Here is a 22,500-nt window from a genome sequence, read left to right as displayed (position 1 = left end):
ACCAGGTCAAACCGGGGTACCTGGCAACGAGGGAGGGTCGCTCCACCTGCACGTCAGCCGCCGGGGCGGCCCCGAGCCATGCCGTCGGGCTGGCGATCAGCCTTCCCCTGATTCAGAATCGCAAGACCACACGGAGGTCTGACTGACCCTCTCCCTAGTAATCCGGAGGAAAATTACCCCCCTTTCTTGTAATCCGTGCACTTGAGGTGACAGAGGGGACCCAAGGCGCGAAAGTACCCGACCTCCTGGAGCCCTCGCTGGGATCCGGGAGGCAAATGGCACCTCATTGGGACTTCCAGGGAAGTTCGGCCATCTGGTCACCCCCATTGGAAAGCATTGCGGGCGACCAGATGGCCGAGGCGATCCGGGCGACCAGATGGCCGAGGGGATAGGGGAGACCAGATGGCCGAGGGGATACGGGCGACCAGATGGCTGAGGGGATCCGGGCGACCAGATGGCCGGGCACGAAAGGGATGCCATCTGGTCGCCCCGTGCCCCGACGAAGGAGGGAGCGGGTGCCCGGGGCATGGCGGGCTGGAGGCCCGGGGCCCCAGCCGGGCCACAGCCATGGAAGCTGCCAGGGGCCAGCTGGCCCTCCGACCCGGGGCCCGCTTACACCTTGACAAGCAGGGGAGGCCTGCAAGGTACCGATGGACCCCTGTCCTGGGCCCTGGGTGGAGCGGCAGCCCGGGGGACGGGGCCCAGGGCCGGAGCGCCCGACCCGGGGCCCCGACCGGGCCCCTGGACCCAGCCGGGGCCCGGAGGCGCAGGGGAAGCCTCCCCGGGCCCGCCGGACCCCGTCCCTGGCGCCCTGCCCCGCGGCAGGACCCAGGACAGAGCCCGGGGTGGGGAGGACGCCCTCCCCGGGCCCTCAGGGGCCCTAGCCACTGCTCCTGAACCCAGCCAAGCAAGGGGAGGCTCCCCGGGCACATCGGAACCCCTTCCCGGGCCCTTGGCAGTGCGGCAGGCTGGGAGACAGGGACCAGGGCCGGAGCACCCGACCCGGGGCCCGGCCGGGCCCCTGGACCCAGCCGGGGCTCCCAAGCCCGGAGGCGCATGGGACGCCTCCCCGGTCCCTCCGGACCCCGTCCAGGGCACCCTGCCACGCAGCAGGACCAAGGACAGAGCCCGGGGTGGGGAGGACGCCCTCCCCGGGCCCTCAGGGGCCCTAGCCACTGCTCCTGAACCCAGCCAAGCAAGGGGAGGCTCCCCGGGCACATGGGAAACCCCTTCCCGGGCCCTTGGCAGTGCGGCAGGCTGGGAGACAGGGACCAGGGCCGGAGCACCCGACCCGGGGCCCGGCCGGGCCCCTGGACCCAGCCGGGGCTCCCAAGCCCGGAGGCGCATGGGACGCCTCCCCGGTCCCTCCGGACCCCGTCCAGGGCACCCTGCCACGCAGCAGGACCAAGGACAGAGCCCGGGGTGGGGAGGACGCCCTCCCCGGGCCCTCAGGGGCCCTAGCCACTGCTCCTGAACCCAGCCAAGCAAGGGGAGGCTCCCCGGGCACATGGGAAACCCCTTCCCGGGCCCTTGGCAGTGCGGCAGGCTGGGAGACAGGGACCAGGGCCGGAGCACCCGACCCGGGGCCCGGCCGGGCCCCTGGACCCAGCCGGGGCTCCCAAGCCCGGAGGCGCATGGGACGCCTCCCCTGACCCATGGAGCCCGTCCTGGGCATAGAGCCATGCCGTTGGCCTGGAGATGGGTGCCCCGGACGCCCGGGGGAGGTCTGTCCGGGACACATGGAGCCCGTCCTGGGCATTGAGCCATGCCATTGGCCTGGAGAAGGGAGCCCCCGGATGCCCGGCGGGGAGGACTGCCCGGTACCCGTGGAGCCCTTCCCGGGTACTTTGCAAGGCCATTGGCCTCCTGGAGATGGGTGCCCCGAACGCCCGGGGGCGGGCTGCCCGGGACCCATGGAGCTCGTCCTAGGCACTTTGACATGCCGTTGGCCTGGAGGTGGGTGCCCTGGACGCCCGGGGGAGGCCTGCCCGGGACCCGTGGAGCCCTTCCCGGGTACTTTGCCAATGCCGTTGGCCTCATGGAGATGGGTGCCCCGGACGCCCGGGGGAGGCCTGCTCGGGACCCATGGAGCCCATCCTGGGCATTGAGCCATGCCGTTGGCCTGGAGATGGGAGCCCAGGACTCCCGGGGGAGGACGGCCCGGTACCCGTGCATCCCGTCCTGGGCACTTTGACATGCCGTCGGCCTGGAGGTGGGAGCCCCGGACGCCCGGGACCCATGGAACCCGTCCTGGACACTTTGACATGCCGTCGGCCTGGAGGAGGGTGCCCCGGGCGCCCGGGGGAGGCCTGTCCGGGACACGTGGAGCCCTTCCTGGGTACTTTGCCGATGCCGTTGGCCTCATGGAGATGGGTGCTGGGAGACAGGGCCCGGTACCCGTGCATCCCGTCCTGGGCACTTTGACATGCCGTCGGCCTGGAGGTGGGAGCCCCGGACGCCCGGGACCCATGGAACCCGTCCTGGACACTTTGACATGCCGTCGGCCTGGAGGAGGGTGCCCCGGGCGCCCTGGGGAGGGCTGCCCGGTACCCGTGGAGCCCTTCCCGGGTACTTTGCCAATGCCGTTGGCCTCATGGAGATGGGTGCCCCGGACGCCCGGGGGAGGGCTGCCCGGGACCCATGGAGCCCTTCCCGGGTACTCTGCCATCCCGTTGGCCTCCTGGAGATGGGTGCCCCGGATGCCCGGGGGAGGACTGTCCGGGGCCCATGGAGCCCGTCCTGGGCAGTGTGACATGCCGTCGTCCTGTAGGTGGACCCATGGAGCCCTTCCCGGGTACTCTGCCATTCCCGTTGGCCTCCTGGAGATGGGTGCCCCATACGCCCGGGGGAGGTCTGTACGGGGCCCATGGAGCCCGTCCTGGGCAGTGTGACATGCCGTCGGCCTGTAGTTGGGAGCCCCGGACGCCCGGGGGTGGGCTGCCCGGGACCCGTGGAGCCCTTCCTGGGTACTTTGCCATCCCGTTGGCCTCCTGGAGATGGGTGCCCAGGACGCCCGGGGGAGGTCTGTCTGGGACCCATGGAGCCCGTCCTGGGCAGTTTGACACGCCGTCGGCCTGGAGGTGGGAGCCCCGGACGCCTGGGGGAGGGCTGCCCAGGACCCCTGGAGCCCTTTCCGGGTACTTTGCCATCCCGTTGGCCTCCTGGAGATGGGTGCCCCAGACGCCCGGGGGAGGTCTGTCCGGGACACGTGGAGCCCGTCCTGGGCATTGAGCCATGCCGTTGGCCCGGAGAATGGAGCCCCGGACGCCCGGGGGAGGTGTTGCCCAGGCGTATCTCATCTGGTCCCCCGGGCAGAGAACTGCCAGCCCGCGAGAAGTGTCCAGGCGTACCCTGTCCCTAATAATCCGGAGGAAAATTACCCCCTTTCTTGTAATCCGTGCACTCGAGGGGACAGAGGGGACCCAAGGCGCGAAAGTACCCGACCCTCTGGAGACCTTGCTGGGATCGGGGAGGCAAATGGCACCTCATCGGGACTTCCAGGGAAGCCCGGCCATCTGGTCGCCCCATTGGAAAGCATTGCGTGCGACCAGATGGCCGAGCGGAAACGTGCGACCAGATGGCCGGGATCGAAAGGACTCCCAGCTCCCCATCCATCCCAAGCCTTCGCAGTAGGGTTCCTGACTGCCTGCCCACGCACGGCAGGGCTCTTGGACCTTGGCTGGGCCTCTGGCGCAGGTTGGACCACCGGAGCTCTAGGGCCCGGACGACCTGGGGGAGGAATGCCCGGGACCCGTAGAGCCCGTCCTGGGTACTTTGACATGCCGTCGGCCTGGAGGTGGGTACCCCGGATGCCCGGGGGAATCTGCCCGAGACCCATGGAGCCCGTTGTAGGAAGGTAGATCCTGAGTATGGTTGCCCCCAACTTTTTGCCCTGTGTTTTAGCTGGTTTTTGACATAGTTGGCCTGGGACCCTGCCAATCAGGACCCCAGGCCTACTGCTCTCTCTGTAAAATGGATTCCATGTACCTTAGGTACATATCTGATTGGTACTGGGCCACCTTATCAGACCCTGTAACTCGGGGCATAGGTGTGCCCAGGGCCTACCAGGGGCTGCAGCATGTATTATGCCACCCCTGGCTGGCCATCTAAATCTGACACAACTGGCTGCACGACAGCTGGGGCATGGTGGTGTAATCACCCTTTGCTTTAGGTATAGTATACCTATATCTAACCCTAAAATGGACACATGTATTCCTATCAGTCACTCCTATGGCAGGCCTTATCAATCCTGAAGGCAGAGGGCTTGGAATTATGTGAGATGGTGCTCTGGCATGAGCTGAGCCCGCCTGCAGCTTGCGGAACCAAGTCCTAATAGCTGTTCCATGATAACGCTATACCATATACTCTTAAGTGCATTATGTACCTCGCGGTCATATGCTAACTTTGGTATAGCATTATCAAAACATGTCGAGTAAGGTGTCATACGAATTGGAATGCTAACCCCTTGCCAATTCTGGCGACGGGTTTAGCATTCCACCCTTCTAGAGGGACACGACATGTATGTAACTGTGAACCCCGGTTAAAGCTAACTCAAGCCTCAGCTCCACAAAATGGATGCTGCCACCACAGACACAAGTCTGACCTCCTGCTGCTGGGAGTCCTTCCTGCGAGGAGTGCTTGGACAAAGGGTTTCCTGTCAGGGGCGGTGCTAGCACCATCCCAGACAGGGTTTTGTGTATCCTGGGTAGGCAGGGCTTTAGAGGAAGGTGACTGCAAGTGGCACCCCGGTGCTCACTATGCATAGGCCGTCTAGAACCAGTTCCAGGGGCACACCAGTCCCTGGCCTGGGGAAAGTCCGGCATGGGAGAGGGGTGTAACCACCCCCCTTCCTGGTCCCACCCATGGGCAGGACCTAGTCGCGTGCCAGCCCCTTTTACTAGTATAAAGTTAGGAGCGGGCGCCCTTCCAAATTAGATCATCTTTGGAATCAAGACACGACTTTCTACGAAAGGACTTCAAGATTTCTTCTTCAAGATTCTCCCTTGTGACTAAGGAGTAGTCACCCTGCATCCGCAGGCACCATCTTAAGAACACTGCGGTCTGCTGCAAGTCCTTCCTCCGGAATCCGACTGCCCAGCTCGACGAGAACCGGCACCTCTGACCTCTACCCACCTCTACAGCCAAGCTGAGAACCGTGGGTGCGACGAGACCTCGAGGGACCGGCCATCTTCAAGACTGCACGACTTCTTTCCAGCACGACCGCCGAGGGATCCTCTGGTGAGTGCTTTGGGGTCCGAGAAGCCCCGACCCTGAGCAGCTCCAGCACCGAAGTTCAGCCTCCCAGCATCTCCACGATCTGCGTGGGGCCCTTCTGCTTTTTGCTGCTCACCGCTTTGTTTGGCTACTAGCCCGTTGGCTTGTGGCCTTCTGAACGACGCCCGACGACATCACGACTGCTGGTCTGGTTGCTCCAGGCTGGCCCTTGCTCCCTTCCAAGAGAGGAGCACCCCGGACCCTCCTGGTCCACTCCAGACGCCGTTTTGAGTCCATCGCGTGTGCTTGAATTTGCCAAGGCTTTGTTGCCCAATCCTGGGTCCAGCGACGCCGACAGCTTCAACCATCGTGGGACAGCCTGCTCCTCCATCCTGGTCACCGACAACGCCTCCTGGTCCATGAGATCTGCAGAGCACAGCGTCGCCCACTCACCTAGTCGAGGTGACTACCATCCGGTGCCCTCCTGGTGCCACCTGATTACTGGCTAGTGGTCACGAACTTGGTCCCCTCTGCTTTCAGGTGTCATCCATCTTCGATCCAGGCTTGGATCCATCGAACTTTCTTCACTGGTCGCCTGCCAGCAACTCCTTTTCTTCAGGCTCCTGGTCCGTCAACGAGGATTCCCGACCTCTTTTGAGACATATGCAGCTGCACCCCTGGGCTAGGTAACTTCGGCATTTCGGTGCCCCAGCATAGCCTCACTATCCAAGGGTCAGAATCCACTTTCGTTTTCCTCCTACTAGGTCGGGTTCGCCCGAGAACACTAACTTTGTCTTTACTAGCTACCATAGACTTTGTCCCGCATCCCGCGTGAGAGTGCACACTCTGCACACGAGTCCCCTAGGCCTCCTGTAAGTAATCTGAAGGTTCTATAGTCAAGTCCTAGCGATTCCAAAGCCTATTAGTACTGTACTTACCTGCTAGTAATTTCGCATTCCACTTTCATAGTATATGGTCTTTCGTGCCCCTCGGGCATTTGTGTAAATTGTGCTAACTTAAGTATTTTCGTAAGAGTTTTGTTGTGTGCTTAGTACCCTGTCCTCATAAAGAGTACAGGGCTGTTGTGATCTAAATAAATAACTGTTTATTTTCATAACACTTGTGTGGTGTCCTTTCACTTGGTGTTCAAGGGGTATATGTGATGGTATAACAGCTGGCTTAACACGCCTCAAGATTCTTTAGCCTTAGACTGCTCGTATCCACGCTACTAGGATAGCTGGTCCATAAGGTTGACTTACAACCAATCATCAATAAGGGTTGTCTGGACTGATACATAGTGATCACTAGAATAGTGAGCACTGCATATCAGGCCAACTTCTCACATTGGTGAGCAGCGGTTGGGATTTGAGCTTGCTGTTGTTTTACCACACGTATCCTAAGAATATCATTTGAAAGATCACATAAGTACCCAGGTACATATAACTTAGCTTAGAATACTCTGAGTTCTACTGAACCAGCTGTTGTAGTTCAACAGGGCCTAGCACACCCTGACTACAACTCTTAGCAAGGGATCAGTAGACAAACAAATAGTGTAGGTAGGTGCATCACTTACACCCCACTAAAAGCATGTCTAACCACGGAGAGTCTTCAGAGACCCCTCTTGTGGTTGAGGACCCTCTACAGGTCCCTTCCAGATATGCAGCTCTTAGCTTCCAGGAGATGAGACAAGTGTGTACCTCCAGGAAACTAAAACAGGGTTCTAACCCTACCATTCCCTTCCTGATAGGTCTCTTAGAGACTTATGATGCCAGAAGAGCTGAGAATGTTGGCCCTTCTAATCCAGATGGGAAGATGCCCCCCTTAGAGGGAACCCCTGGGGACCCTGACCTCCACCTCAATGGAACAGGCAGTGAAGTTGAGGAGGAGGATGAGGAGTTGTCAGGAGATGAGGCAGACAAGGGTCAGGTAGAAGTCAGTAGACTCACCAGGACCAACTTAAGCAGACATGAGAAGGGAACTAGGGGACCCCTAGGGCCACTCTCAGGTGGGCTTAACATTGGGAATGGACGAGTTAGGTCTCTATCCAGAGGCTCTAACAGATCCATTCGAACCAATGGCTCTCAGGCCTCTTCTCACAGAGGGATGACATCCCCTCAGAGAAGAGAGCATGAAGCTAAGATGAGGGAAGTCAATCTGAGGATTGAAAGGGAAGAACTTGCCCTGGCCAAAGAGAGACTTGCCCTTGCAAGAGAGCAGAAATTGTTGGGCTAGAGCCCACTGGTGGCAGCATTATACCTAGAGATAAGGACAGGAGTTTAGACACTAGACACCTGAGTAAGATAGTGCCCCCTTTACACAAGGGGATGACATCCACAAATGGATGACTGCTTTGGAGAGGGCCTGCACTGTACAGTGTGTCCCCCAGAGTCAGTGGGCAGCTATCTTGTGGCTCTCCTTTGAAGGCAAAGGTAGAGATAAGCTCCTCACTACTAGAGCTGAGGATGCTAACAATTACCAAGTCCTGAAAAATACACTGATTGATGGGTTTGGTTTAACCACTGAACAGTACAGGTTGATCTTCAGAGACACCCAGAAAACTCAGTCTCAGGATTGGACTGACTTTGTTGATTGTGCCACTAAGGCTTTTGAAGGCTGGCTACTGGGAAGTAAGGTTACTGATTTCAAAGGATTGTACAATCTAATTATGAGAGAGCAAATCTTAAGTAATTGTCAGAACCAGTTATTACACCAGCACCTGGTAGACTCTGATCTGACCTCTCCACAAGAATTGGGTAAGAGGGCAGACAAATGGGTCAGAACCAGGGTCAGGCCTAAGAACCAGGGTGGTGACCAAAAGAAGGAATCAACCAAGCCTCAAGAGAAGGGTGGGAATAAATCTTCTGATCAAACCACAGGGCCCCAAAAATCCTCTGAAAAGGGTGGGTCCCAGACTTCTCCCAACACCCAAAAGAAACCTTATTGTCATACCTGCAGACAGGTAGGCCATTATAAAAGTGACAGCAGTTGCCCCAAGGCCAGTAACAATAAGGAGAATATACCCACAGGTACTACTCCCAGACCTCCTGTTACCACTAGTGGTAATCCCCCAGGTGGTGGGAGTGCCCCCAAGAATGTGGTGGGCATTATTTTGGGAAACCAGGTGGCCCATGGCCTAGCCAGGTCCCCTAACACAACTCTTGTCTGTGAGACTGGCATGGGGTTTGCCAACTTCACTACTGGTTCCCATATTTTGAGGAAGTATAGACAAGAGCCCCTTATCAATGGTCAGAAAGTTGAGGCATACAGAGACACAGGGGCCAGCATCACCATGGTGATTGACCATCTGGTCCCCTCTGCCCAACTGACCCCTGGTTTCATTTATCAGGTGACAGACGTTCATGGAGTGAAAAGAAGGCATCCCATGGCAGTAGTCGAGCTCAGCTGGGGTAATGTCACAGGGCCCATGAGAATGGCAGTGACAGACAACCTACCTGTAGATTGCTTACTGGGGAATGACCTGGAACTCTCAGCATGGGCTGAGGTGGAGCAAGAAACCCACTCCAGGATGATAGGCCTACCCAGAAAGGTTAGTGGGGCAGTAATAGCTACAGCCCCAGTCCAAGCACCATTCCTCCCTGAAAAGGTTGGAAGGGCAGTGGTAGCCACTGCCCAGGCTCAGACAGACTTTCCAGAACAGGATAGGAGAGCTGTGACAGTCACAGCCCAAACACAAACTGAGTGCCTTCCTGAAAAGGTTGGTACGGCTGTAATGGTCTCAGCCTCTACTCAAACAGATAGTGGGGTTGTGAAGCCTGAAACAATGGATCACTCCACCCAAACTGAGAGCATTGAGGAGGAAGAAAAGTCTTCCCCCTCCCAGACACAAGGGGAGAGCCAGCCTCCTCAGGGAACCGACTCTACCCCTTGTGAAGGAACTGCCCCAGAGGTAGTCAGGCCCAGCCTGACAGAACCCCTGATGTCAGTGGACCCTTCCAAGGTGGGACCCAGTCTGGAGCAGGTAACCTGCCCCTCTCTATCCTGCCTCAGTCAGCCCAGGGCTGTAGAGGTCAGGGAGGCCAGTGGTGGACCCCAAAGGGCCCCCTGTCCAAAAGTCCTTCCCAATCAGCAGATTAGGATCACTGAAGCTAGTAGCCCTAGCCAAGTGAAAATAAAACAAACTCCTGAGGGATCCTCCTTAAAAGAAGTTAGGGACCTCCCACAGCTGGACACTGTTGGGCACAGCCAAACATGGGGCCTAAAAACCCCAAACCTGACCTGTCCCTCCAGTAAGCCAAACAGAGGGACTCAGCCTCCAGCTTTAGGTAGCCAGAGGCTGACCCTGAGAGCACAGTGTGAGAAGTTGGCCTGATATGCAGTGCTCACTATTCTAGTGATCACTATGTATCAGTCCAGACAACCCTTATTGATGATTGGTTGTAAGTCAACCTTATGGACCAGCTATCCTAGTAGCGTGGATACGAGCAGTCTAAGGCTAAAGACTCTTGAGGCGTGTTAAGCCAGCTGTTATACCATCACATATACCCCTTGAACACCAAGTGAAAGGACACCATACAAGTGTTATGAAAATAAACAGTTATTTATTTAAGTCACAACAGCCCTGTACTCTTTATGAGGACAGGGTACTAAGCACAACACAAAACTCTTACGAAAATACTTAAGTTAGCACAACTTACACAAATGCCCGAGGGGCACGAAAAACCATATACACTAAAAGTGGAATGCGAAATTACTAGCAGGTAAGTACAGTACTAATAGGCTTTGGAATCGCTAGGACTTGACTATAGAATCTTTAGATTACTTCTAGGAGACCTAGGGGACTCGGGTGCAGAGTGTGCACTCTCACGCGGGAAGCGGGACAAAGTCTATGGTAGCTAGTAAAGACAAAGTTAGTGTTCTCGGGCGAACCCGACCTGGTAGGGAGAAAACGAAAGTGGATCTGGACCCTTGGATAGTGAGGCTATGCTGGGGCACCGAAATGTCGAAGTTACCTAGCCCAGGGGCTGCGGCTGCATAGGTCTGAAAAGACGTCGGGATTCTTCGTTGACGAACCAGGAGCCTGAAGAAAAGATGCTGGCAGGCGACCAGTGAAGAGAGTTCGGAGTGATCCAAGCCTGGATCTGGAAGATGGAAGACACCTGAAAGCAGAGGGGACCAAGTTCGTGACTACTAGCCAGTAGTCAGGTGGCACCAGGAGGGCACCGGATGGTAGTCACTTCGACTAGGTGAGTGGGCGACGCTGTGCTCTGCAGATCTCACGGACCAGGAGGCGTTGTCGGCGACCAGGATGGAGGAGCGAGCTGTCCCACGATGGATGAAGCTGTCGGCGTCGCTGGACCCAGGATTGGGCAACAAAGCCTTGGCAAATTCAAGCCCACGCGGTGGACTCAAAATGGCGTCTGGAGTGGACCAGACCAGCAGTGGTGATGTCGTCGGGCGTTGTTAGGAAGGCCACAAGCCAGCGGGCTAGTAGCAGCAAAGAGCAGAAGGGCCCCACGCAGATCGTGGAGATGCTGGGAGGCTGAACTTCGGTGCTGGAGCTGCTCAGGGTCGGGGCTTCTCGGACCCCAAAGCACTCACCAGAGGATCCCTCGGCGGTCGTGCTGGAAAGAAGTCGTGCAGTCTTGAAGATGGCCGGTCCCTCGAGGTCTCGTCGCACCCGCGGTTCTCAGCTTTGCTGTAGAGATGGGTAGAGGTCAGAGGTGCCAGGGAAGCCGGTTCTCGTCGAGCTGGGCAGTCAGATTCCGGAGGAAGGACTTGCAGCAGACCGCAGTGTTCTTGATGGTGCCCGCTTGATGCAGGGTGACTACTCCTTAGTCACAAGGGAGAATCTTGAAGAAGAAATCTTGAAGTCCTTTCGTAGAAAGTCGTGTCTTGATTCCAAAGATGATCTAATTTGGAAGGGTCCCCGCTCCTGCCTTTATTCTGAAGAAAGGGGTGGGTACGCGGCTAGGTCCAGCCCTAGGGGTGGGACCAGGAAGGGGGGTGGTTACACCCCTCTCCCCTGTTGGGCTGTCCCCAGCTCAGGGGCTGTGTGCCCCTGGAACTGGTTCTAGCCGGCTTATGCACAGTGAGCACCGGGGTGCCACTTGCAGTCACCTTCCTGAAAAGCCCTGCCTACCCAGGATACACAAAACCCTGTCTGGGATGGTGCTAGCACCACCCCGGACAGGAAACCCTTTGTCCAGGCTCCCCTCGCTGGAAGGACTCCCAGCTGCAGGGGGTCAGACTCGTGTCTGTGGTGGCAGCATCCATTTTGTGGAGCTGAGGTGTTGGATTTGGCCCTTAGGGCAGGTTCACCCCTAGACTTTTTGCCTTATGTGTGACCCTGTGTCAGTGATTTTTGGGTCTCTGCGCACTTTCCCCTGAGTCCCAGAGTGAAAGTGCGTGCGTGTAGTATGGCTGGCCTGCCCTCCCATAGGAATGCATGGGGAATGTGTGTGTCCCTGGTAGTTCCTGATGCGTGGGGAGTACAGGCTCGAGTTTAGTATGTGTAAACTCGTGAGAGTGAATGCTGCAAGATGGTGTCTGCGGCATGTTTGTGTCTAGAAGGGAAGTGCTACTTCTGGACATTGAGATATGTGTGCATGTGCTGTGAGGGTGCTGGAGCATGATTGGCTGGAGCTGGCTGGCATGCCAGGCTCCAGGAAGTCTAGATGGGTTTGCCCGGTGGTGAGTGGGAGATTAGCATGAGTGATGTGTGGGAGGAGTGTACCTGTGTCCTGGATGGGCTGGGTTTTCCCCACACAATGCTGGCTCCGCCCCCCTGTGGTGTGTCTAACGACCCTAGCCTCCCCAGTGAAAGAAATAGGTGGTTGGGCCATCAAGAGTGCTCCAGAACCAGCTGCGACTGGTTTTCCCCCCACCCTGCACCCTGAAACAAAGGATTTGTCAGTATAAGAAGGGGCTGTGTCCCCACTGAAAATGTTCTACTCTTGGATCCTGCCAGGGGGGGCTTTTGCTGCTGCTGGGGCCAGGAGGACCGCCACTTGGGGAGTCTCCCTGCCTGGAGACCCAGTGTGCTGGCTCTGGCCCAGCCTTGCCCCCTGCCTGCCTCCAGCCCCTGCTGGAGCCCTGTCCTGTCCTCCAGTGCTGGGGAGCACTGAGGATTCTTTGCCTGCAGCCTGAGAGCGCTGCTCTCTGCCCTTCAGCGCTGGGAGCGCTGAAATCGCCTGCCTAGCGCTTGGAAAGTGCTGGATTTTGGCCATAGCGCTGTGAGCGCTGTATTCTGTCCTGGAGGCGCTTGGGAGCACCTGCCCTTCGTTACTAGCGCTGCTAGCGCTGGGTGTGCACAGCCGGTGCCCACCCGGCATCTGACTGCCCCGTGTGGCGAGTTGGCGGCGCGGGTGCCACCCCGCCCATTGCCGCTTTTATTGTGCCCAGGTCCGTTGTGTTGTTGATCCACGAGGGAGCCCACTCCTCGGATCATAGGAGCCCGCCTGCCTGCCTACGAAGCGAGCCGCCGCGCTGCCCGCGGCGACCCGGAAGTGGTTGGGGGTCCGCCCAATCCTAGCGCGGCCCAGGAAAGGCCGACCGGAAGTCCCGCCTTCTCAGCCGAGCCGGGAAGGGAGAAGCTGCCGGCCGGATCCCCGAGGCTCCCCGAGTGGAGAGGAGAGCCCCGAGACCAGCGGGAGAGACCCGCCTCCGCTGGAGACCAGCCGGTGAGTGTGGCCGGTCTGGAGGGAGGGGCGCCGGGACACATTGTCGGTGTCCGCCCTCCCCCCCCCTGCCCCCTCGGCAGCGCGACCTCGCGCCCTCGTGTTTAGAGCCTGAGAGAGGTTCTGGGGGCATTTCCTGCTGGCGAGCCTTGCGAGGCTCGATTGCCGGCACCCTTGCCTGACGAGCCTGAGAGAGGCTCCAGCCTGCATTGTTGACGAGCCCAGAGAGGCTCTTGCAGGGCATTTGTCTTTGCTCCGGGTCCCCAAAGCGAGGGACCCCACAGCCCAGCGAGGCTGCACCTTTTGTTGCTGGAGCCCTGAGAGGCTCAGCAGCACCCTTATTTGTTTAAGAGCCTGAGAGAGGTTCACCAGTGCCACAGTGGTGGTTCCTTGAGCCCAGAGAGGCTCCAACGTTGTCCTAACTTTCCCTGCTCCAGTTGCCCAGCACTTTGTGGGCAACTGCCACGTTTAGGCCCTGACATTGGGACACCGGGACAGTCACAGGTGGTAACTTGTGAGTTTGGCGCAATTGTTACTGTTTGTACACCTCTGAATGTTAATACATCATGTGTTTTATCCTTGCACCCCTATAGGTATTGTGACATGTAGGTGGTTGTTTTCTCCCTAGTACAGGTGGTGCTAGAGAGGTCCTGTTACCAGTGATTACTGGTTGTATGCTCTACTTTTATATTGTGTGCTACACTGATTTTACTTTCTGAAAGTGTTATTTCTAAAAGTGCTGATACCCTTGACAGTGGTCCAAGTGGCCCTGTCCTGTACAAATATCCCTTGTAAATTCCGCCCGTGCCTGTTGGCACAGTGTAACAAGATGTGTGTTTTATCTGATGTATATTTATTATAATACAAAGGCTATTTTTACATAACCTTGTGTGGAGTTTCCTTTGTGGTGGGCCTTTGGTTGTTGTTGCTGGGGTGCGTGCGCAAATACTTAACTTACATCGCCTCCAAGTTTAGCCTTGACTGCTCGCTCCACGTTACCTAGAGGGCGAGTAGGGGTTATCTTGGCGTGTAACTCCCTTGCCCTGACTTTGGGAATGGTGATCCCTGACTGACCTCGACGCGAGTCTTGGCCAGCCAGGGTCCCGTTTCTAACATGAGGCTTCAGTTAACTTTAACCGGGGTTCACAGTTACTACCATGTCGTGTCCCTCTAGAAGGGTGGAATGCTAACCCCGTCGCGAGAATTGGCGAGGGGTTAGTATTCCAATTCGTATGACACCTTACTCGACATGTTTTGATAAAGCAATACCAGAGTTAGCAAATAACCGCGAGGATTATAATGCACTTAAGAGTATATGGTATGCGTTATCATGGAACAGCTATTTGGACTTGGTTCCGCAAGCTGCAGACAGGCTCAGCTCATGCCAGAGCACCATCTCACACGACTCCAAGCACTCTGCCTTCAGGATTGTTAAGGCCTGCCATAGGAGTGACTGATAGGAATCTGTGTGTCCATTTTAGGGTTAGATATAGGTATACTATATCTACAGCAAGGGGTGATTACACCACCTTGCCCCAGCTGTCGTGCAGCCAGTTGTGTCAGATTTAGGTGGCCATCCAGGGGTGGCACAATACATGCTGCAGCTCCTGGTAGGCCCTGGGTACACCTATGCCCTGAGTTACAGGGTCTGATAAGGTGGCCCAGTACCAATTAGATATGTACCTAGGGTACATGGAATCCATTTTACAGAGAGAGCAATGGGCCTGGGGTCCTGAATAGCAGGGCGCCAGGTCAACTAAGTCGGAAAACCAGCAAAACACCAGGAAAAAAGTTGGGGGTAACCATAGTCAGGTATCTACCTTCCTACACAACCCCCCCCCCCCCAACGAAAGGAGATAAGGCTATCCTTGTCCAGGTAAGCCTATATTGCCTGAGTGGCCATATGAGGTGGTACATGCACTGGCATGGTTACCCCCTGTATCATGGTCCACCAAGCAATCCCTCACCCTAAGGGTATCTGAGGGTCTCCACCATAGGGAATCACTACCTGTGGGGTGCTTTGGCAAAGTAAAAGGCTGGTGTGGGAATGGAGCACTGAAGTGAGACTCCACTACTGTTGGGCTCAGCTTCCTCCAATCACTATCCACCATATGGGCCTTTCTTTCCAGTACTGAGTTGCTATGAGCTCTCAGGGTCAACCTCTGGCTACCTAAAGCTGGAGGCTGAGTCCCTCTGTTTGGCTTACTGGAGGGACAGGTCAGGTTTGGGGTTTTTAGGCCCCAGGTTTGGCTGTGCCCAGCAGTGCCTGCCTGCCTGCCTGCCTGCCTGCCTGCCTGCCTGCCTGCCTGCCTGCCTGCCTGCCTGCCTGCCTGCCTGCCTGCCTGCCTGCCTGCCTGCCTGCCTGCCTGCCTGCCTGCCTGCCTGCCTGCCTGCCTGCCTGCCTGCCTGCCTGCCTGCCTGCCTGCCTGCCTGCCTGCCTGCCTGCCTGCCTGCCTGCCTGCCTGCCTGCCTGCCTGCCTGCCTGCCTGCCTGCCTGCCTGCCTGCCTGCCTGCCTGCCTGCCTGCCTGCCTGCCTGCCTGCCTGCCTGCCTGCCTGCCTGCCTGCCTGCCTGCCTGCCTGCCTGCCTGCCTGCCTGCGACGGGAAAGACCATCCGCCATCCTAATTTACCCCATAGTAAGGACTGCACTTTGTCAGCAAGACTTTATACAACCGAAACATATGAGAAACCCCAGCTCTCTTGACTAGATGAGGACGGAATCACGTCCCAGATGAAGACCAACAGATGCAACTTCCATCAGATGTTAACCTGATAAAGGAGGTTATATCTCCAAAAGTCATGTCAGAAGTGTGATTCGAACCCACATCTCCAGAGGAGACTGCAGCCTAAACACAGCACCTTAGACCACTCGGCCACCCTGACAGTGCAGAATCTTAAGAAATGTATAAAAGTCACTCAGAAATTTCTGCCTCCATGCGAGCTTGAAATAATTTAAACCTTCAAACACAAGGTGCAACTTTATGCACAGGACAATAAACACAGAAGATCACATGTGAAAGCATTTCATTTCACAGGTGTACTATTTTTATGGTTTTAGAATACCTTATACCTCTCACCAGCTATTTAGGGTCCTGTATCTTACTCACAAAATTACCTTGCCTGCGACCTCTCTCTCTACACAAACAACTACTGCGCATGAAGTAGGAAGGCAGAAGGTGAGGCAGATTATGCAAATGTATGCTGTCAATGTGCCTTGCAGATTCATGCAGGATTTCTAGATCCTTGCTGGATACAAGAGAGCAGACCTTGTTTCAGATCAACTGTCCCTAGCAGGGAACGTCTGAGCACATGCAGTCTTTTGCTCTCTAGCCCCTGGCCTGGGACTCACCCTCACTGGCTGAGGCGTGAATTTCTGCATACCAACGTTGCATAGAGGGTACGTTTGTGGTCGGTTTGGGATGGGTGGGAGGTCAAAAGCAGGGAAAAGCATGTTGCCTTCACTTCTAGTCTCCTCTTCTAGGCCTACCTGCCGTTCACTCACTCTGTCTTTGTTTCATTCTCTCCTTCCTCAACACCCCTTCTCACTCACTCCCTCTATCAGTTGTGCTCTTTCCCCTTGTTCTGCATTTCATAGTGGAAACATCTCTTGAATGGAGCATTAGAAAATGAGGTTAAATACAATTAACAATCTACTTATTGGAAACCAAAAATATCACAAGACTGAATGTAACCCATTTCTTTAATAAAAGGGACTTTTTAAGCACCCCCCAAAAACACATAAAACACCACGAGTGCTAGAAGAATAATATACGAGTTTGAAGACAGAATTGGGCAAATTCATTTGCAGTTGAAACTGAAGTTTGTTACTTATTCAGATATTATATGCACTGCCAATTTTTAGCTGAGATTCTAAAAGAACTCAGAGACAAAATGGACTTAATGTTTTGTCAGAAGTGGTACTCGAACCCTCGCTTCCAGGAGAGACTGCGGTTTTAACACAGCACCTTAGACCACTCAGCCATCCTGACCACATATTGCATGTTCATCTACAGAGAGAAAAAGATATTGTGAATCAAAAAAAGCACACATCTTAGGCCATGAGTGGCTAGAGCAAGAAAAAAACTCACTGCACTTTTCCAAGTAGACAACCATATAAGCCCATGTGAGGGAAATGATCTGATTTTTTCTCTCTCAACAAAAAAGTAGAGTAAATACACGATTGTCAGAAGTTCGATTTGAACCCACGCCTCCAGGAGAGACTGCGATCTGAACACAGCGCCTTAGACCACTCGGCAATCCTGACTTGCATTTGTGGTACCTTCCACAGGCCAGACAGCCATGCAAGTGGGGTACCGAAAAGGCATGCCCTCAATTTATTTATCCTATTATAAGTACTTCCAACAGATCTTTGAACAATCCATAGAGAGCAGGACCTATGAAGAACTCTTTAGACCTTTAAGGCGTACAAAGAGAAAGTGCTATTTACCAGCCACTCGAACGGCCCAAAGCTGCTTTGAAATTGAGTCAACAGCCACCTCTTGGCTAGCTAAAGCAAATTCAACAAGGAATTTCGATGTCACAACATAGGGTGGAATACGCAAATCTAAGCAGCCCCTGATCACAGCCCTGAGGAAATTGCTGTAAGTGTGCTGGAGTCCAACTGTCTACCAGATGCTAGGCATTCTTCCATATTTGCATTGCCTGTCTGGCCAGGGCATACAAGAGCATGACTCTTCCAGATGAGCTCTTACATGGGTCCTATGCTCATATAGTAAGGACTGCACTTTGTCAGCAAGACTTTATACAACCGAAACATATGAGAAACCCCAGCTCGCTTGACTAGATGAGGACGGAATCACGTCCCAGATGAAGACCAACAGATGCAACTTCCATCAGATGTTAACCTGATAAAGGAGGTTATATCTCCAAAAGTCATGTCAGAAGTGGGATTCGAACCCACGCCTCCAGAGGAGACTGCGGCCTAAACACAGCGCCTTAGACCACTCGGCCACCCTGACAGTGCAGAATCTTAAGAAATGTATAAAAGTCACTCAGAAATTTCTGCCTCCATGCGAGCTTGAAATAATTTAAACCTTCAAACACAAGGTGCAACTTTATGCACAGGACAATAAACACAGAAGATCACATGTGAAAGCATTTCATTTCACAGGTGTACTATTTTTATGGTTTTAGAATACCTTATACCTCTCACCAGCTATTTAGGGTCCTGTATCTTACTCACAAAATTACCTTGCCTGCGACCTCTCTCTCTACACAAACAACTACTGCGCATGAAGTAGGAAGGCAGAAGGTGAGGCAGATTATGCAAATGTATGCTGTCAATGTGCCTTGCAGATTCATGCAGGATTTCTAGATCCTTGCTGGATACAAGAGAGCAGACCTTGTTTCAGATCAACTGTCCCTAGCAGGGAACGTCTGAGCACATGCAGTCTTTTGCTCTCTAGCCCCTGGCCTGGGACTCACCCTCACTGGCTGAGGCGTGAATTTCTGCATACCAACGTTGCATAGATGGTACGTTTGTGGTCGGTTTGGGATGGGTGGGAGGTCAAAAGCAGGGAAAAGTATGTCGCCTTCACTTCTAGTCTCCTCTTCTAGGCCTACCTGCCGTTCACTCACTCTGTCTTTGTTTCATTCTCTCCTTCCTCAACATCCCTTCTCACTCACTCGCTCTATCACTTGTGCTCTTTCCCCTTGCTCTGCATTTCATAGTGGAAACATCTCTTGAATGGAGCATTAGAAAATGAGGTTACATAAAATTAACAATCTACTTATTGGAAACCAAAAATATCACAAGACTGAATGTAACCCATTTCTTTAATAAAAGGGACTTTTTAAGCACCCCCCAAAAACACATAAAACACCACGAGTGCTAGAAGAATAATATACGAGTTTGAAGACAGAATTGGGCAAATTCATTTGCAGTTGAAACTGAAGTTTGTTACTTATTCAGATATTATATGCACTGCCAATTTTTAGCTGAGATTCTAAAAGAACTCAGAGACAAAATGGACTTAAAGTTTTGTCAGAAGTGGGATTCGAACCCACGCCTCCAGGAGAGACTGCGGCCTTAACGCAGCGCCTTAGACCACTCGGCCATCCTGACCACATGTTGCTTGATCATCTACAGAGAAAAAAAGATATTGTGAATCAAAAAAAGCACACATCTTAGGCCATGAGTGGCTAGAGCAAGAAAAAAACTCACTGCACTTTTCCAAGTAGACAACCATATAAGCCCATGTGAGGGAAATGATCTGATTTTTTCTCTCTCAACAAAAAAGTAGAGTAAATACACGATTGTCAGAAGTTCGATTTGAACCCACGCCTCCAGGAGAGACTGCGATCTGAACACAGCGCCTTAGACCACTCGGCAATCCTGACTTGCATTTGTGGTACCTTCCACAGGCCAGACAGCCATGCAAGTGGGGTACCGAAAAGGCATGCCCTCAATTTATTTATCCTATTATAAGTACTTCCAACAGATCTTTGAACAATCCATAGAGAGCAGGACCTATGAAGAACTCTTTAGACCTTTAAGGCGTACAAAGAGAAAGTGCTATTTACCAGCCACTTGAACGGCCCAAAGCTGCTTTGAAATTGAGTCAACAGCCACCTCTTGGCTAGCTAAAGCAAATTCAACAAGGAATTTCGATGTCACAACATAGGGTGGAATACGCAAATCTAAGCAGCCCCTGATCACAGCCTTGAGGAAATTGCTGTAAGTGTGCTGGAGTCCAACTGTCTACCAGATGCTAGGCATTCTTCCATATTTGCATGGCCTGTCTGGCCAGGGCATACAAGAGCATGACTCTTCCAGATGAGCTCTTACATGGGTCCTATGCTCATATAGTAAGGACTGCACTTTGTCAGCAAGACTTTATACAACCGAAACATATGAGAAACCCCAGCTCGCTTGACTAGATGAGGACGGAATCACGTCCCAGATGAAGACCAACAGATGCAACTTCCATCAGATGTTAACCTGATAAAGGAGGTTATATCTCCAAAAGTCATGTCAGAAGTGGGATTCAAACCCACGCCTCCAGAGGAGACTGCGGCCTAAACACAGCGCCTTAGACCACTCGGCCATCCTGACAGTGCAGAGTCTTAAGAAATGTATAAAAGTCACTCAGAAATTTCTGCCTCCATGCAAGCCTGAAATAATTTAAACCTTCAAACACAAGGTGCAACTTTATGCACAGGACAATAAACACAGAAGATCACATGTGAAAGTATTTCATTTCACAGGTGTACAATTTTTATGCTTTTAGAATACCTCATACCTCTCACCAGCTATTTAGGGTCCTGTATCCTACTCACAAAATTACCTTGCCTGCGACCTCTCTCTCTACACAAGCAACTACTGCACAGGAAGTAGGAAGGCAGAAGGTGGGGCATATTATGCAAATGTATGCTGTCATTGTGCCTTGCAGATTCATGCAGGATTTCTAGATCCTTGCTGGATACAAGAGAGCAGACCTTGTTTCAGATCAAATGTCCGTAGCAGGGAACGTCTGAGCACATGCAGTCTTTTGCTCTCTAGCCCCTGGCCTGGGACTCCCCCTCACTGGCTGAGGCGTGAATTTCTGCATACCAACGTTGCATAGATGGTACGTTTGTGGTCGGTTTGGGATGGGTGGGAGGTCAAAAGCAGGGAAAAGTATGTCGCCTTCACTTCTAGTCTCCTCTTCTAGGCCTACCTGCCGTTCACTCACTCTGTCTTTGTTTCATTCTCTCCTTCCTCAACACCCCTTCTCACTCACTCGCTCTATCACTTGTGCTCTTTCCCCTTGCTCTGCATTTCATAGTGGAAACATCTCTTGAATGGAGCATTAGAAAATGAGGTTACATAAAATTAACAATCTACTTATTGGAAACCAAAAATATCACAAGACTGAATGTAACCCATTTCATTAATAAAAGGGACTTTTTAAGCACCCCCCAAAAAACACATAAAACACCACGAGTGCTAGAAGAATATTATACGAGCTTGAAGACAGAATTGGGCAAATTAATTTGCAGTTGAAACTGAAGTTTGTTACTTATTCAGATATTATATGCACTGCCAATTTTTAGCTGAGATTCTAAAAGAACTCAGAGACAAAATGGACTTAAAGTTTTGTCAGAAGTGGGATTCGAACCCACGCCTCCAGGAGAGACTGCGGCCTTAACGCAGCGCCTTAGACCACTCGGCCATCCTGACCACATGTTGCTTGATCATCTACAGAGAAAAAAAGATATTGTGAATCAAAAAAAGCACACATCTTAGGCCATGAGTGGCTAGAGCAAGAAAAAAACTCACTGCACTTTTCCAAGTAGACAACCATATAAGCCCATGTGAGGGAAATGATCAGATTTTTTCTCTCTCAAGAAAAAAGTAGAGTAAACACACAATTGTCAGAAGTGGGATTTGAACCCACGCCGCCAGAAGAGACTGCGACCTGAACGCAGCGCCTTAGGCAACTCGGCCATCCTGACTTGCATTTGTGGAACCTTCCACAGGCCAGACAGCCATGCAAGTGGGGTACCGAAAAGGCATGCCCTCAATTTATTTATCCAATTATAAGTACTTCCAACAGATCTTTGAACAATCCATAGAGAGCAGTACCTATGAAGAACTCTTTAGACCTTTAAGGCGTACAAAGAGAAAGTGCTATTAACTAGCCACTTGAACGGCCCAAAGCTGCTTTGAAATTGAGTCAACAGCCACCTCTTGGCTAGCTAAAGCAAATTCAACAAGGAATTTCAATGTCACAACATAGGGTGGAATACGCAAATCTAAGCAGCCCCTGATCACTGCCCTGAGGAAATTGCCGTAAGTGTGCTGGAGTCCAACTGTCTACCAGATGCTAGGCATTCTTCCATATTTGCATGGCCTGTCTGGCCAGGGCATACAAGAGCATGACTCTTCCAGATGAGCTCTTACATGGGTCCTATGCTCATATAGTAAGGACTGCACTTTGTCAGCAAGACTTTATACAACCAAAATATATGAGAAACCCCAGCTCTCTTGACTAGATGAGGACGGAATCACATCCCAGGTGAAGACCAACAGATGCAACTTCCATCAGATGTTAACCTGAAAAAGGAGATTACATCTCCAAAAGTCATGTCAGAAGTGGGATTCGAACCCACGCCTCCAGAGGAGACTGCAGCCTAAACACAGCGCCTTAGACCACTCGGCCATCCTGACAGTGCAGAGTCTTAAGAAATGTATAAAAGTCACTCAGAAATTTCTGCCTCCATGCAAGCCTGAAATAATTTAAACCTTCAAACACAAGGTGCAACTTTATGCACAGGACAATAAACACAGAAGATCACATGTGAAAGCATTTCATTTCACAGGTGTACAATTTTTATGCTTTTAGAATACCTCATACCTCTCACCAGCTATTTAGGGTCCTGTATCCTACTCACAAAATTACCTTGCATGCGACCTCTCTCTCTACACAAACAACTACTGCACAGGAAGTAGGAAGGCAGAAGGTGGGGCATATTATGCAAATGTATGCTGTCATTGTGCCTTGCAGATTCATGCAGGATTTCTAGATCCTTGCTGGATACAAGAGAGCAGACCTTGTTTCAGATCAAATGTCCGTAGCAGGGAACGTCTGAGCACATGCAGTCTTTTGCTCTCTAGCCCCTGGCCTGGGACTCCCCCTCACTGGCT

At 53.2% G+C, this 22,500-nt stretch overlaps 5 non-coding genes across 5 annotated transcripts; all 5 read right to left on the bottom strand.

Annotated features, from left to right (window-relative positions):
- Positions 1-17,747: 17,747 nt before the first annotated feature.
- On the bottom strand, positions 17,748-17,830 carry TRNAL-UAG (transfer RNA leucine (anticodon UAG)). Its single transcript has one exon. It is a non-coding gene; the product is annotated as a tRNA-Leu (tRNA).
- Positions 17,831-18,853: 1,023 nt separating this feature from the next.
- Positions 18,854-18,936, bottom strand: TRNAL-AAG (transfer RNA leucine (anticodon AAG)). Its single transcript has one exon. It is a non-coding gene; the product is annotated as a tRNA-Leu (tRNA).
- Positions 18,937-19,843: 907 nt separating this feature from the next.
- On the bottom strand, positions 19,844-19,926 carry TRNAL-UAG (transfer RNA leucine (anticodon UAG)). The gene has a single exon. It is a non-coding gene; the product is annotated as a tRNA-Leu (tRNA).
- A 1,024-nt stretch (positions 19,927-20,950) lies between these two features.
- On the bottom strand, positions 20,951-21,033 carry TRNAL-AAG (transfer RNA leucine (anticodon AAG)). Its single transcript has one exon. It is a non-coding gene; the product is annotated as a tRNA-Leu (tRNA).
- A 907-nt stretch (positions 21,034-21,940) lies between these two features.
- Positions 21,941-22,023, bottom strand: TRNAL-UAG (transfer RNA leucine (anticodon UAG)). Its single transcript has one exon. It is a non-coding gene; the product is annotated as a tRNA-Leu (tRNA).
- Positions 22,024-22,500: the final 477 nt, after the last annotated feature.

This window comes from Lissotriton vulgaris, chromosome 8, assembly GCF_964263255.1.
Source record: "Lissotriton vulgaris chromosome 8, aLisVul1.2, whole genome shotgun sequence".
NCBI classification, from domain to species: Eukaryota; Metazoa; Chordata; class Amphibia; order Caudata; family Salamandridae; genus Lissotriton; species Lissotriton vulgaris.
The sequence above is the reverse complement of the archived record's forward strand: the minus strand, read 5'-3'. Positions and strand labels throughout refer to the sequence as shown.